The following is a 17,757-nucleotide window of genomic DNA, read 5'->3' as shown; positions in this document are numbered from 1 at the left end:
GGCGATTTCTTTTTGGGTGACCTGAAGGTTCGGAGTCACTTGTGCTGGCACGACCATAACGGAACTTAGCAAACCACTTTTTAACCATTCAAATTTATGGTGCAGAGCCCCTATAATATTTATCAAGCCTTATCTCGGTTTCGGTAGTGGATTTTTAACGCGAAAAAAATATGCTTAATCAGCGCACGAAAATCACTTTTTCCGTTTTCGTTAAAATTCACGAGGTTGTCTGATTTTAATGGTTGTCAAACACAACCAAATGACGCAGCTTGCTCAAAATTTTTCACTAGCCTGTTAATGGATGGCGCGAAATGCAAAAAGTGACTGACTTTTCAAATTGCCCTCATACATCCGAACTTTCACATTTACATTAGTAGGAAGTAGGATGTTATATAGAAAGAATGACTCGAATACAATCATATATACATATATACATACATATGTACATATGACAACGCGAACTATCTAGCTTGTATTTGCGCTACCCATTAGGGCTTCCGTGCTATTATGGATGTTTGTTATGCAAATAATGTTTAGTCATTGCCGCTAGTTTTCAAATTTGTTTGCCATTCCACCTCTAAAAAAGTTGCGGCTAAAGTCTATGACATATGTATGTACACTTAAATGACAACTAAGTTGTTGTTGCTTGGTTTTTATAGCTGGTTTTGATGTACGCTATGACTTTTAACTTTCAGAAAAACATACATATGTATATATCGTCACCTGAAATGCAAAAAGACTTATCAACATCGTAACTGAAATGGAAAAAGTCGTGACTAATATTTCTTTTTTAAGTTTTTCATAAAATGATTTGGGAGTTGTAATTCGATGAAATCCATCATATCAATCAAAAACTGAATTTAGAATTTTTTATTATTTAGTTACTTTTTGTATTTCAGCGACAATGTTTGTTACGTCTTTTTGCATTTCAGCTGACGATATGTACAAACACAAATGTAATACAATAATAATAATATTAATTAATATTTTATCAGGGTTGCCTATACTTCAAGACATCTTTATTGTAAGTAGATATCTTTTGCTGAAGCTTTCAACAATCATTTTTAAAAACTAAAATTTTTTTCCTCTCATTTGGCCATACAACTGACTATCGTTTAAGAAGGATACGAAAAATATTAGCAAATTACATTTACCTTTCCGAAGCTATGCCAGTTATTCAACCCAATTGCAGATAGGCTCTTCTTCCCCTGCATTTTCCATTTTATTTTGGAGCCCTCTTGCTTTCGTTGTTCCCGCATAGATGCCTAATCGAAGGATATTTTCAACGAGGCGTTTTCATATATGTCCATGCCATTATAAAACCCTCACTGTTCGTCATTCCAATTTCTTCGGTATACATCGCTCACACGAAAAGGGGGCCATAACCTTAGATGTCGAATTGTTCTCTCAAAAGCTTCCAAAGCCATCTTATCTTTGGCCGACATCATTCACGTTTCCGCGTCATATACATTTTTAAGAACGGGCATGATGAGAGATTTGCAGAGCGTAATTTTTGTTTGCCGAGAGAGGGCTGCAATTTTCAATTGCCCAACGAGCATAAACTAACACCTGTTGACTTCATCTTCAAACAAGACGTCACGAATTTAACAAGCTTAATTTATGGTTTCGACGTCAGGCGGTGCAAACAGAAATAAAATTAGATAGCGCACTAGTTAGTTTCCAGAGTTTATACGCTGGTTGCAATAAAAAAATTGATATCGTCGCCCGTATTCCAGAAACATGAATGTGTGAAAATGAAAATTTTGGGAAATCAAGTTTGAAAGATTTTATGTACGTGACTTAACTCCACATTTATGCAATTGAAATTGTAAAATATGTGGTTTCCGTGTACGCATGGTATTCTGGGTTTTAGCTTAACATAGAACATCCAAAGGTTAATCAAGTCAACCCAATAACTCAAAACTGATAAATTTGCACATTCATGCTCCTGGCATAAGGGTGACGATATAGTAGTAAGTAGCAAATACCCGGCGTGCTTCGTTGCGCTTTAAAACTATTTTTGTGTTCTTACTCCCTCCCAATACTCGTATGACCTCATAACCAACACATCTGGTAGGTTTGTGGCCAGACGTTACGCAAATTCACTCGCTACAGTCCTCAAAACTGCTTGGTTTCACTAGAGTAATAGGTCTGAACGAGGGGTTATGATAAGCTCTGAGCACGGAATCGGCCCAAGAGCGCAGTGCACATCCTTTATCAAATCTATCTAACTCTAGATAGTTAATCAGGTCCAAGAACAAGTTAAGAAACACCCCTTTTCTGTAAAATGCCGTTTTGGTGGAGAATGCTATGTTTACAAAGTAAACGTGAAGTATTCAACTTAACCTTATTTTGACTTGAAACCTAAATGTTTACTTAGTTTGCAAGATGGAAAAATAGGTAAGGTTGGAAACAATGAAGCGTAATTTAATTAGAGGGTGCCATGTCCCAAATTTTGGATGGAAAAGACAACCTTTCCCCAAGGTGTATCAGTCTGTCATTCATGATATATGGGCAGTCACATATAATTTACTTTGGGCTTTCTACCACCAGCCCACAAAACCTGCAGTCCATCACTACAGGAAGCCCAATTTTATTCAAAATGGTACCTTAACTTGCAGTGTTCTTTCAGGTAGCCAGTAAGAGTTATGTGACCCTCAAGGCGAAATTCAAGGAGTCTTTCGGAGTTATGACTTCCGCCAGTGGGCACCAATCTGAGATACTACAGCTCCTAAGCAGTTGTGTAGTGTATTCTTTAGATGTACCTCAGAAAGGCTTGGTACCATGAAAGCGCGTTTGGGCTTCACGCTTTACGATATAATCAGCCCTTTCTTCGTCTTCAAACGCTTCATGTCCCAGAACTCACCACACCGTTAAGCCATTGTGGGCTCCCAGATGGTTAAAAAAAAAATAGTTTTACAGCTGTCCACAAGCCTTAATGCCGTTTTAAAAAAGACTCTCAAGACCTTTAACGCTGCCAAGTACCAAAAATATTTAATACTTATGTTGGCCCCATTTGTCATTGAATTGTCATTCTGGAATATGGTTGGATAAGTGCCCAGACTTTTCTGGGATCTTGGTCCAAGTACGCCTGATCCGTATTCCCGTCGTCCATCTTCGATCCGTCGGTATATCATACTTCCAGGAATTCTGACCATGTAGGGTTTGTAGAAGGATAACTTCGGTAGCATGATGTTCGTAAGCTTGATTATCCAGAAATGGCTTGAGTACCTCCAAATCACCCCGCAGATCTCCACTTTTCTTGCTGATCGTATTGGACAGCCGTAGAGTGCTCAAGCAGGCTCTTACTCTTACTCTTTTTCAATCGGAATCAATCGGAATAGACAAAGTAGGAATGCCTGTAATGACACCAAGGGCATCCGTTGGACAAGTGCGCATAGCTTCTGTCGTGACCACGCAGACCAGTCAGTGCAGCTTGCTCAAGGAGGTACCCGCGTTTACCTGCTTAGCTTTTGGTCACAAGGCTAATGCCGCATATGTAACAATGGATTTTACTACCGTATTGAAGGACCAATATTGAAGGACGTTAGTTTGGGTGATATTCTCCAAGTCCTACCATGAAGTGTCTGACAGGCCTTGTTGGTAACATTCGAGGGATGTGATATCCAATTGAGCCTTTTGTCCAGAGTTACCCCTTCTTCGGCTCTTCTCAGAACTCAATTTCTGCCCCTGCCAGGGTGGGTCTAGTCAACTTGATTTTCCTTCTTTTGTTAAATGGGGCAAATAGCCAACAACGTAGATGACTAGGTCATACATATACATATATTTGTAGGTACAACAGGAGAGGAAAACAGAGGGTGAAAAATGAGAATTAAACAGCACGTCAAAAAGAAAGGAACTAATGAAAAATCAAGCAAAGAAGTCGGGGGGTGTGTAGTTTTTAAGAGAATAGATAGTCGAAGAGATACTTTTCTGAAAAAAATGCTTATTCTTTTGAGCCAGGTATGGATTTGCATACTACTATATACATACCAGATTTGGAATCACTGAAGGTAAAGAGATAGAACCAATATGACGCTATGGTATGCTAGGAATGCAGTAGAACAGCTGCTCGGCTATCGTAAAATGAGAATTTCACCTGCTAGGTAGATATAAAAGATGTTGAGAGACGAATGTTAAGATATTCTTTAAACCATTTTAATTTAACGATTTGCTAATTAAAAGCATGATTTCCCAGCAAACTCATGTCAGGCAAGTTTTGTGCGCAAAAAGCGGCATTCCAGCTGAAAAAAATCTAAATGAAGCGCAATGAAGTGAAGACTGAGCAGCCAGCACTGGAGAACGATTTTCTGGCAAGAGAGGGACACAATTGAAAGAGTATACCTTGAAAGCAGACAACAGTAAATATACATACATATATAAATATATAGTGGCGTTCAAAATAATAGCAGCAAAATTCAAAATGAAGTGCATGAACAAAACTTACTTTTATATGGAAGAAAATGCGCAACAGCCTTCAAAAAATCAATGGTAATTTGTAGCGACTTGAAACTTGCACTTTATCACACTAAAATTGAATGGGCTACAAAACTGCATACCCGAAAATTTTCTAAAGTTTCTGATTAAAAAGTTTAAGATTTTGATGACAACTTTTTTAAGTTTGATTAATTTTTTTGAAACTTGTATAAGCTTTGAAACTTTTATTTATGTGGTATCTGATATAGATCGGCCAATAATTTAAATAGAAATTATTAAAAATAATAAATAAAGATAAGTTGCCGGCAATATCATTTTGAATTTTGCTGCTATTATTTTGAACGACACTATATGTAAGTACATATGTATGTATATATATCAGCAGACATTTGCGCCCATACAGAAGTCAAACCGGTGGTGCGGCACCAGCACAAGCAACCAAGTAATCTTCGAGTATCCGCTCTTGACTCTTTAGTGCTCACCAATGGCGCTACTCGACGCGATCGATCGAGTGTGTTAAGAGTATTTGTCTGCTTACTCTGCCTTAAATATAAAATACAAAAATTGTTAATAATAAAATAGTCGAAATACTACAGTCGCGAGCGTAGGAATAACGTCGCAACGCGCTTGCTCAAAATACAACAACAACAACAACAACAAGGTGGAGAAACTATAAACGCAAACAAACGAGATTGGACGGACGGACGGACCGCGCCTAACAGTGCTGTACCGCAGCTCCTCGACCTAGCTGTATAGAGGGTCGGCCGTTGGAGGCAGTACGAATCACAAATTGTCTGTGTACGGCATATAAAATAAGCATGTGGGAAAATACGCTTGCGTTTACGCAGCAAAGCGCGTAGCGTGACGTTCCGTACAGTGGTGGCGAAAGTGAATGCCAAAGTGTATATTTTACGACAAATAGTGAGGAGAAGAAAGAAAGCAAAAGAATTTCGCGTTACTTCCGCGTGTAAATCATAGAAAATATTTAGCGAAAAAAAAGAAAATAATAATTAAATGGAAATGGAAAAGTGAATTGCATATCCAAATTGCGTGCAATCAAAACAGCTGCTAGATTTTTTGGTAAAGAAAAGTGTAATTAAAAAATTAGTGCGAGAAGGAGAAAATTTTTTTGGACGCCTGAGATTTTGTGGAAAAAGTGGCGAATCCACGAAAGCAGAAATACACAAAAAGGTGGCGTACTCACGTATGGCTACTAAGCAGCAGGAAAAAGCAAAGCCAATAAAATAAAGTAAGATATTAACTACAATTTCCTACTTTTAAGGATAAAGATTATGCGAAAGTAATGCAATTAAAAACGGCTAGTTACTATGTATTAAACTGACCTTGAGTCACATTATTTACGTACTTGTGGAATACATACATTACTTATGTAAAATGAGAAGTCGAACAAAAAAAAACATTCCCCAAGTTTCTCCACCAACCCATACAATTGATAATGAAAGATAAAGTCTATAAATTGCTTTGCGATTAGTACCTAAAACGTAAAAATAAAGAAACTTAACTAAAACCGTTCGAGCTAAATTTAACCAGCTGGCTTAACTATTTAAAATACGGTGGAAATTTTTGGTTACGACTACATCAAACTGTTAAGCGAAGAGTCTTATCTCAAACAAATAAAGTCGGAAAGCAGCTAATAGAAAAATAATTGCAAAAAATGCTAATACTACTTAAGTAATGTATGTATGCGCCGCAGTGCTGTTCGTTTTGTTGCTAAAGTAATGCAGGTGTTAACTTATTTAAATTGTATACTTTTAGCGAGTGTAAACTCAACCAATTATACATTTATACATGCCAGGGATGTTGCGAATATTTGCATTCGCATTCGATATGCGAATGATTCGCATCATTTTACACATTCGCATTCGACATTCGCATTCGCATCAAAGGATACGAACGTTTTGCGAATGCGAATGAGTACATGGGCGAGAATCCACTCAGTATTGTTGAAATGGCTCTAAGTCTGTCTAACCAGGATGCGGACAATAACCGGCTTTTAGCTTCAGGCGCTAAACGGTTAAGTAGTATATCAAGCAACACTGATGGGCCTTCAACCAGTACTGCTAAAAGTCTTCTAAGCAACCTAGAAATAATTTTAGATTCCTCCAGCGAAAGCGGAGGCTCGGATGTAAAATCTGGAGACATTAAAAATATGTGAAATTAAAGCTCAATTGAAGGCATATCTTAAAGAAAAACTAGCTCATTTCGGTGAAAATCTTCTCGATTGGTAGAAAACTAAACTAAAATATGACAAATTGACAGATCTGGCCCGGAAATATTTGAGCGCTCCACCTACCTGCGTTCCAAGTGAGCAATTGTTCAGTGCAGCCTATAAGAAATGGCCTCATGGGAGAAAAGGCACCGAAATTACTTTTTTTGAACTATAATATGCCCATTTTGAACTTTGACTACTAGATTAAAACACTGTATAGGTACAGTGACCATAATTATGGCAGCCGAATGCGGGACTAAGATTAACTTTGCTAATTTTTCCCACAAAAGCTAGAGTATTTGAACGTCTATTTTCGATTCTTACTCACAAATACCATTTTTTTCCTGCAAAATTATAACTTCAGAAACCACCTACATATGTATGTGCTCCATGATTCGAATCGCAAGCGTCTAGACATAAAAATAAAAACTAGTTCATAGACATGTAATATTAACGCAAAGGCGCCAAAATACCGAGCACGGGAAAAATACCGGACATTAGAAGAAATACAGAACATTTGGCGTCCCGTATGAAATAAATAAATTACCTGGACTAAGGACGAAAAAAGAGGACTGTCCCGTATAATACAGGACGGATGGTCACCGTATGTATAGGTTAAGCACTCGTTCAATGATCTAATAATTTTCAAATTTTTTAAGTAATAAAAACGATGACTTAAGTTGATTATAGCTTTTTTAATGTTATTCCTAACATTCGCATTCCCATTCGCATTCGCACATTCGTATTCCGAAAATTTGCATTCGCATTCGCATTAGCATTCGCGAATGTAAAAAATATGACATTCGAAACATCCCTAATGCATACATTGGAAGCGTCATATTTTTGAACTTGTTTATTTCTTACTGACGCCGCTAAAGAACAACGACATTAGTTCATTTAAAACATGTACAGTGGGTGACAAAATAACGTTTTCATCATGACACATTTTCTGTGCGAAATTTAATAGGGCTTCAAAACCACACTATTTAAAAGAAAAACTTTAATAATAGCGTAAAGGAGCTAACCTAGATTAACCCATTCACGACCAAAATTTAGAAATTTAGCTCTTTAGAAAAGCTGTATAACTCGAAAAACCCAAAAATTCGCAATCTATCTATACTATAATAAAAAAAATAAGTGCGCCTGGGCCACAATGTAGAAGTGAAACTTACGTTACATATCTATTTTGCCTCATAACCAATATACATACATACATATGTATGTACATACATAGTGCATACATCTGCTTTTGCTTAAAGTTATATTTTTTGTCTTTTTTCTACATAGATATTCGAATATCGATAACAAAATATCGATAACAAAATCGATAAAAATACCAACAACAAAATCGGTAAAAATATCGATAACAAAATCGATAAAGAATCGATAACAAAATCGATAAAAGCATCGATTAGAAAATCGATAAAAATATCGGTAAAAATATCGATGACAAAGTCGATAAAAGTATCGATAACCAAATCGACAAATAATCGATAACAAAAATCTATCTGATGACAAACTCGATAGCAAAATCGATGAAAAACTCGATAAAGATTTCGATAGTGAAATCGATAATAACATTAATAGCAAAATCGATTAGAAAATCGAATAAAATATCAATAACAAAATCGATAAAAATATCGAAAACAAAATCGATTAATAATCGATAACAAAAATCTATTAGAAAATCAATAAAAATATCGATAACAAAATCGATAAATAATCGATAACAAAGTCGATAAATAATCGATAACAAAGTCGATAACAATATCGATAACAAAACCGATAAAAATATCGATTATTATATCGATAAGTCCCAAGAATCCCGAAAATCTCTAAAATTCCAAAATAGTTCCCAGATTGAGTCTCTATAATTACCTTTATTTTAATCTTTCTTCCTCTATCTTCATCTTTACTTTTATCGGTATCCTCATCCTCCTCTTTGTCTTTTCTTTTATGTTTAACATTTTTTTAATCTACATATTCCCCTTCACCTTTGCCCTTATATATATAAGCAAAGTGTTTAAATTTACCTTGGTCTTCATTTTTGCCTTTATCTTTAGGCATCTTTGTTTTTGTCTTTATTTTTACCTTTGCCTTTATCCTTTTCTTTATCTATGTATGTACGTACTCTCCTTTACTTTCATTCTTGTATTGGTCTTTTTCTAAGCGTTATTCTTTTACCTTTTATTAGCAAGTTTTTGTTAAATTAGTAACATATGTACATTCAAGAAGCACTTGCTTCCATCCCAACCATTTCCGTTACACCATTTCCGTGTGCAATTTCCGTTGAATTTGCCAATTTACTCCCAACCAACCAACCGCCGCTAAAGAAGTTTCACTTCAAAATGTCGTGTCGGTCTGTTTGAACTCACTAATCTCCGAAACTAGTGAATGGATTTTCATGGGGCTTTGACTGGTGGCTAGACATTAACCTCGGACATAATATAGGGTATAACAAATGCGCTCTGACAGCGGGGCGTGGCACATTCCATAGGCGTGAAATTTTTAATCAGCTATAACTTTTTAACCGTAAGTCACATTACTTGGAAATTAGGTGTGAAAATCTATGGTAAGTGCATAGAAATGAGTTTACGACAGATGGCGCTAGAGTTGAGATATTTAGAGAATCCCTCTTTATGGTACGACCTGGATTAACGGGTATTAAACGGACAGTACTGCGTCTGCAAAAAATTTCCCCAAAACATAGATGGCGCTGGAATCCAGGCCTTTAGATACCCACTACGAATTTACTTTTTTAATGACTTAATGAAGGATGGGGTTAAGTATCCAAACAAAGAAGCGCCCAGATGTCCTAGGCACATCAACGGGTTATGGGGTGTATCAAGAAAAGGTTAGATGAATTAGGAAGAACACGGTAAGAATATCAATGAGCCCGTTTGAACGCGAAAACTCTTTCGTCCTGTGGAACAGCAAGATTTAAGAAGAAGGTTATGCACGCTTGGCAAACCTTGCAATTTCTTTCTCACAGGTGGAAATAAAATCTCATAGCATCGAAAGAGATTACTACATATACATATGGCCTATGAGTACGGAAGGTTCTGCCCTTCAGTCGGTTCAACCTAAACTAATAATTTTTACTTTACAAACCGTTTTATCTTTTCAACACTATTTTTGCATTAGTCAACGCAAAAGTTCTTATCAGCCGTCGCGAAGCAATTCCTGGTTATAAATAATGTTAATATAACTTCAACAATATTATTGAGCTTGAGGCCGTTTCCAATGAAAAACTTTGTGGAAAAACCACAATAATTTACACAGAGTAGAGTTATAGTTGCTACTACGGAGATCACCACATCTCGTCATCAGACTTCTTCATCGAGTTCACTAAGACTTGAACCAACAAAAAATAATTTTCCTTCTAAAACAAATTTAAAAAGTTAGAGAAAATTTAATTGAAAATAAAACATTTTAGTTCGTAAATTTATACGAAATTTAAAAAAAATATATATAGGTATGTACATAAATACATATATGTATGTTTTTTTTTTTAAACTTATAAAGTCTGAAAAAAACAGTAAATGAGAAAAATGTTATGGAAAAGCTCCTAAAAATTAATTGATATAAAGCAATATTTCTTTAACACAAAAAATCTAAAAATTAAAAGAGAATTTTATATTTATTTATTTTTTTTTTTAAAAGATATACATATGTATATTCTTCTTCTTAAAACATTAGAATATAAGAATTAAAAGAAATAAGTAGAAAAAATAAATAAGTTCCTAAAAACTAAATGTAAAATAAATTTTTTTTTCTTTTTTAAACAAGAAAAGTTAACAATTAGAAAAAATTAAGCTAAAAAAGAAACCAAATTAAATAAAAAAAATGCATAAAACGTTTCTAAAAATTAAAGGAAATTAAAAAATCATATTTCTTTTAAGACAATAAAATCTAAAAATTAAAATACTCTTAAAGTTATATACAAATCAAAAGTAAATTAAAAGAAAAGAAAAGACGACAATTCCGCTGCCCGAGGAATCGAACCTCAGATATCTCGAATGGCACGCCAGTGCTTTGCCACTTGGAACTTGGGGTAGACTTAAAGGTCTGGTCATGTTTATCTATAAACGAAATTTGTAACGTAACCTTTTTAGAGAAACAACTTAAGGGGAGAATTTTTGGCAATTCACATCAACATCGACACATTAAGTATATTACCGATTTAAAATAGTCACTGTCCAATGCCACGCTGATTCCTTTTGGGAATACATGGAACACATGGGACAGTCGATGAATTGATGAACAGATTACATTTTTGGCAATGGTCCAAATTTACACAAATAAATATCACACAGATGTTGGTGTGATTTATTGCTAGCTGACTTGGCAATAAACATACATACATACATATGAAAATGTTTAAATTTTTAAGCGAAGTGTTTATTAAGCGTATGACAATTGAAATTTTTGCACTACAAATTTCAGATTTAGCATTGATTTTCCTGTCATAACTCCAACATTTTTTAATTTTGCTAAATACATATAAACCACCGTTTTGTATAGTTTTTTGTAGTTATAGCTTGGTAAGAACTTTTTTAACTCTGAAAGCCTTTCTGTTTTCACTTTGTCCATGGCAACCTCATTTTGACACCCACTGTATCTCTTTAAATGATTCTTATTGTGTTATGTACGTACATATGTATGTCAGTATGTATTTGAGCACATAGTTGTGCACATTTATGTACATGAATATATCCGCTCGAATAAATACAAAAAGGGAACCTTATTAACGCTGTTAGTTTATTGAAAAACATAATAAATAATTGTAAGTTAAAAAGAATATTTGAACATACATATGTACATACATATATGCATTAGGGTGGTCCTTAAATGTCCTCATTATGTAAAAAGCAAATTTTTACATCAGATTTCCTAAGCCTCAACCCCTACGTCGATGCTACTATAGTCGAAGATAAATATCACATATAAATTTTGGTCCCGATTGGAGACGGTTAAGGCGTGTCTCACAGGGGGCAAAGTTTAGATTCCTCTATGAAGACGTCTTAACCGACTCCAGTCGGGACCAAAATTTTTATGTGATATCTTCGACTATAGTCGTATTTATTTTCAGTATTAAATGAAAAAAAATTTAAATTTTTTGAGTCTACGCAGAGGCAGCTGACCTTTGGCCCCTGTGCGACACGCATTGGCCGACTCCAATCGGGACCAAAATGTATATGTAATATCTTCGACTATAGTCGTATCGATTTTGGGTATTAGATGAAATGATTTGAATTTTTGAGTTCCTATAGAGGAATCTGAACTTCGACCCCTGTGCGCTACGCCTTAACCGTCTCAAATTGGGATCTATATGTGATTTCTATGACCGCAGTATTACCGATTAAGGGGATGAGACTGAAAAAAATCGTTTACTTGATTTTTTAAGGACCGCCCTAATGTACATACATTGTATGTGTTTATATATCTCTTTGTACAATGTATGCGTAGAATAAGGAATAAAACAATATGAGAAGTCAGTCCCAAATAATACGTGACAGCTGGTGCCGGTCAGTTGTTTTCTCAAAGCCAGCAAAAACTCGAAAACAAAAGGCAGTTCTATAGTTTTAACCTGCGGTGCCAGAAAATGCATATTTTGAAATTGCCCGACATGTAGGACTAATCGAACATTCAAACGATCACTTACCAATCGAAGCTTAACTTTCAAATACGAAGTTTATTTGCTTCGATATTTCTGAAAATTCAATCGACGAGATAGCTGGGGTATTCTAGTCCTAGTGTGAAAGGGCGATTGAGAGCTCTTGGAGCACTTGTCCTCATTATTTTTCACAAGAGAAGCTCTTTGATCTTAGTAGCTCGAGCAAATGCCGTTTAATAAAGGCAGAAGGAGTAAATTAGACACACAGTCTAAGAATTTAAATCCTCGACAGTTAAGTAAATTTGCTCTAGGAATCTCGCTCTTCCAGGGATCTCTAGGGATAATTTGTCAGGGAGTATGTATAGAATCAACTTTTTATAATTGCTGAGAGAAAACCTGGGCATGCAAGGCGACTAAGGCCTTGTAACTACGGGTTAACCGTCTGCGGTCAAGGGAGCTCATAAAACTCGTTAGTGGTGTAAGTTCTTGCCGGTCAATGTCCGATCACCTAAAGTGCCTACTGCCGGCTTTTGGGAGCTCAAGATTTAAGTACCTTCTTACTTCTTTCTTATCCCCCCATGATCTTTCGGAGACGAAGTGTTTTTCTTGCACAAACCCTTATGTGCGCCACTGTTCAATTACCTTCCACCAAACTTCTCTTCGATTGCATAGAAAGGCCATTCAGTACTGGGAATATTGTTTGAAATATCGGAAACCCTGCACTACGTCTCTACGAAGACGTTGTTGGAGAAGCTTGACTCAACCAGAGTAAGACACGCCACCGCATATCACTGGATTGGCAGTGTATTAAATGGTCGGAAAGTTAAATTTTTTTACAAGTGGGAAGTGAGTATCCGAAACTGACATCATCAGCAGACTATGAGGACATTTTTATGTCATATATTTTAATTTCGACTGGGTATCTTGCCAAACTGGAAAATTCCACACTTCACCTTAAAGTGTCCATGGAATGTCTCGAAGACCTATATTTTATGTTCTGTAGTTTCTGAGTATGTTAGTGAGCTACTAATTTAGTGGTTAAATATAACTCTTTGTGTGTTTCCAATGAAATGAAGGTATGAAGATTACAACCTGATCTGGCTAAAAGGCAACGTTATTTATTTAATGTAAGAGCCAATTTAAACAAAATAAACTCTGTTGTAAAACTTGAAACGTGCCCTAATTCCAAAATTTTTTTGGTAACAGTAAAACTTGTGTTTTTTTTCAATAGCTGTAATAAAAAATAAAAATGCTAAAACAATAATTTCATATTCAATTGACTTTTCATTATGATCATTTCTTTTTTTAGAGGTCAAAATGTCAATTCATAGATTTTCGACTTTCGTATGTAAAGTAGCTAACTGCCTATGCAATTTAAATTAATTGAAACCAAATATTGTTACTGTGACCTTTCAATAGGCACAAGGAAATGATCTCTAAAATAACAAAAAAGCAGAAGAGCCACGATACTGATGTAATATGAGAAAGCCATACATACAGTGAGTGACAATAAAAATCGTACAGTACTTTTTTTATATTACTTTTATTTAATATAATATATAATATATTTTTTTATGGCAGACAATTCGCAACACCGTGAACACAAAAAAATGCCAACGGTATTTTGCAGCCACTTAAAGCTTGCTTGAAATTTAATGGGCTATAAAACTGCATACGGGGCATACCAACGTGATTGGTGGATCATTTTAACTATATAATTTAATACTACCACCCTAATATATCACACACTAATTTCAGTAAATTAAAGCTCAATTCGAAGGCAATTCGAACTTTTTTTCGGTCGAACGTATTTCCTCAACAAAAGTTAAATGATTTTTGATGATCCATAATTTAGTGACATTCGAGTGGTACGTTAGGGTGGAACTGAGATCTAGTTGGTAAGTACTAGAACGGCGTACTTGAGGTTAATGAACTTTCGAACAAAAAAAAAAAAATTTCCTCGTAATTTTCGGTATTACTGAAAACTACCGTTATATGGGAAGTGCGCGTGATTACAGTCCGATTTGGCCCATTTTCAGTACCAACCTACCTTAGGTAAAGAGCAATGTGCATACCAAATTTCGTTGAGATATCTCAATTTTTGCCCGAGTTATCGTGTACACGGACGGACGGACGGACGGACGGACAGACAGACAGACAGACATGGCTTAATCGACTTTTCTTCTCATTCTGATCATTTATGTATACATTTGTCTATATCTATCTCAATTCGTTTTGGCTGTTACAAACAACAAAGTTATAATACCCTTGTGCACAAGTGCGCTCGGGTATAATAAACTCTATTTAAGTATTTCATAAAAATCTTGCCTACGATTCCATTATTTTTTTGCATCACAAATGTTTTAATACAAGTTTTAAAATTATAAACTTGCACTCATACATTATATTCAGTCAATGGTCAACGAATTATATCTGTGTATTTATGTATATCGTCGTTTAAAGTACAAAACCGCGTATCAACAAAATGCAAAGCCGCGTATGTGAGTTTGCATAAACTATTTTCTAGGGAGTAAAAACAATCATATTTCAAAATGGCTCCCTTTTTTATAAAGCAATCGCATTACTGGCTAGTATATTTCAGGACGAATGGATAAGGCTTGAGCCAAGAGCTTGAGTGAGCAAATCCAATTTTTGGCAGCAAATGTCAGTTACGCGGTTTTGCAGAATGACAATACGCGCTTTTGTACTTTAAACGACGATATAAATGTATGTACATAACTTTTTTATTAATAAATTAACAAGTTATTTAAAGGCGACATAGTTAATTGTACTGAGAGCTCAACAGGGGTTCAAGGTTCCAAACTCAACCCTTGCTTATACATAGCATTTCAGGGTACTATTTTATATATATATATGTATGTATATGGAAAACTTGGAACTTGACTACGCCCATGTACATACATAATTACACATTGGGCGCGTTCATAAGACGTTTAGCTCATCTGCTACGAAACTGTTGGCAACTGTTGAACCCAACAATTACGTCTTAGAAACGGCTTGTATTATTATAAAATATTTTAGTTCTTTATTACATCAGTAATATAAAATATAACACATTTGTTTGCAACTGCCTCCTAACAAAGCGGCGTTAAATTTAATATAAGCGGCGTAAGTGTTTTCGATCAGCCGTTTAGACTAAGCCCAACACGTTGAGTTCAGGTAGCGTAAAAATTTTCCGCTGGAAAAAATGGCGGAAAGTTGCCAATTGTTGAGCTGAGCGGAACTAGTCAACTGTTCGTTTCTAAGACAAATAGCCAACGGATGGGCAACAGCTGCGTCTTATGAACGCACCCATTGTACCTCAATAATAGTGAAATTGGTAAATATAGCTAAATTGCCTTTACAGGGTAGGCACCTTGTTTTATAAATTATATGTGTATTTAATGGCGTTTTCGTTTCTAGAAAAAATGTTTTTTATTCATGGCCTTTTTCTTAGTATTTAGAAGAGAAGTAATTAGTAAAGATCTGGATTTCTAAAACTTTTATATAAAAAGTTTAACATTTTTGGGTGTCATTGCTAAAGTTTGTTGAATTTTTATAATTTGTGTACGAAGTTTGAAATGTGTATTCATGTGGAGTGTTTATGTAATGTGCGAGGCTTCTATGAAAAATACTAACATTAAATAAACAAAAGATAAATAGCTAAAACTAGTCAGAATGACAATTAACTGAATTAACTCCGTAGACTTTGAAAAGGGCAAAAAAGAAGACATTATTTTTTAATTTCGTTATGTACATACTAGAAATGTTTATCCCGGTCATCCCGGGATCCCGGCAAATAATCCCAAGATTTTCGGGATTTGTGATTTGCCCTGATGGCAATAATAAAAATTTCTTTTCTTGACCAGTATTGGCTATATTTCTATTTTTTATTTAGTAATTAATATTTCTTTAAAATAGAAAAATGATTTTAAAAATTTAGTGAAATTTCCTTAGAGAAGAAGTATGGGTTCCAAATTAAAGAGGAAATTCTGTAGAATTTAAGCGGATTCAATTTTTTGGTACATAAGGACTGGTAAGTATTGAAAAAGTCCTTTGAGTTGTTGAAAAGTAATGAACATCTAAATCCCAGGACTAAACCCGGGATCCCGGGATTGTGAGAACGACATCCCGAAAATCTCGGGATCTTAAAAAACGAAAAAGTAACATCTCTGGTGCATACCGTTATGTATAATGTGCATGCCCAATAAAATACATACATTGGTAAAAAAATTATAGCCGAACCACTTTTTGCCAAGTTTTAACGTAATATTTTTGTTGTTATTTAATTTTGGTTGTTTTTTTTTATAAAAATATAGTTCATTCTTTATCAAACCCCATGGAAATCCAAGTTTCCAACTTTGTGCAATATTAACAAGAATTCAACAAACTTTCGTACAAAATTTCGAGCTTTTTTAGAAATTCTAAAAAATCGACCGAAATTTTTAGCCATTTGAAACTTGTACTTTATTCTACTAGAATTCAATGGGCTACAAAACTACATACTAAGATCCTAATTAAAAACTCGAAATTTTTACGAAGATGTGTTGATTTTTTTTTTTTAGTTGCAAAAATATTTAAGGCGTTGTCATTCGATTGGTACATTCGTACAGATTTGTGCATTTTTATATTAGGCTATTGGTTATTAGGCTATTGTAGTCAAAATATTGGTACAATACAGCAATCTTCTATAAAAAATTTCAACAAATTATTTTTCATGATTGGAATAAAAAAAAAATATTTGGGTATTCACACGATTGGGATATGATTTGCACCAAATTTCGGCAAATACCCTATCGTGTGACACTGCCTTTAAACTTGTATGTATACGGATTTTTTTAAAGAATGAACTATAAAAAAACCAATATTAAATAACAACAAAAATAATATTTTAAAATGTGTCAAAATTTGGTGCGGCCATAATTTTTTCGACTACTGTACATAAGTTGACCATGATTACTCCGTGCCGTGCAATCATAGTGGCCACTAATATTTGACTTACACTAATATTTGACTTACAAACAAAATACGGACAGGAATTTCAAAATTTCAACCCTGTTTGTGTGAAATATTTTATTTTTATTTTAATCAATCTATGTTGAAACGAAAGTTTAAATAAAAAAACATTTTGTCATTCTTGCCGAATATTAGCAAACTATTTAATCAAATTACAATATAGGTATGCCAAATATTGAATAACTTGATGCTATCCAGACTGCGTGTAGTTCTAAAAGCCCCCTAAACGCTTACAATCATACAAATACGCTTGTCCGGTTTAGCATTATTAAAAATTTGAAAATGTCTAGATACCAAAAATATAAATGTATACATACCTTTTAATGAATTCATAAAAATTGCAATACTTTGCTTGCTCTCTGCTACGAATCGGAATAATCTTCTCTTAATAAACAGATGTTGCGCCTCCGCCAAATAAATTTTCTCGATTGGCAATACTCAATTTCACTTAAAAATT

The 17,757-nt window shown here is 34.7% G+C and overlaps 1 protein-coding gene across 1 annotated transcript in view; it reads left to right on the top strand.

Annotated features, from left to right (window-relative positions):
- Window positions 1-5,008: 5,008 nt before the first annotated feature.
- LOC118740779 (protein peste) overlaps window positions 5,009-17,757 on the top strand; it is a 52,413-nt gene continuing 39,664 nt past the window's right edge. The window contains exon 1 of the mRNA XM_036472459.1: window positions 5,009-5,686. The gene's annotated coding sequence lies outside the window, so the exon portion shown is untranslated. The remainder of the gene's footprint in view (window positions 5,687-17,757) is intronic.

The sequence above is a fragment of the Rhagoletis pomonella genome, unplaced genomic scaffold, assembly GCF_013731165.1.
Source record: "Rhagoletis pomonella isolate Grant_MI unplaced genomic scaffold, Rhpom_1.0 Rhpom_scaffold_00006, whole genome shotgun sequence".
Lineage (NCBI taxonomy): Eukaryota > Metazoa > Arthropoda > Insecta > Diptera > Tephritidae > Rhagoletis > Rhagoletis pomonella.
Note: the sequence above shows the minus strand (reverse complement) of the source record. Positions and strands in the feature narration are given on the sequence as shown.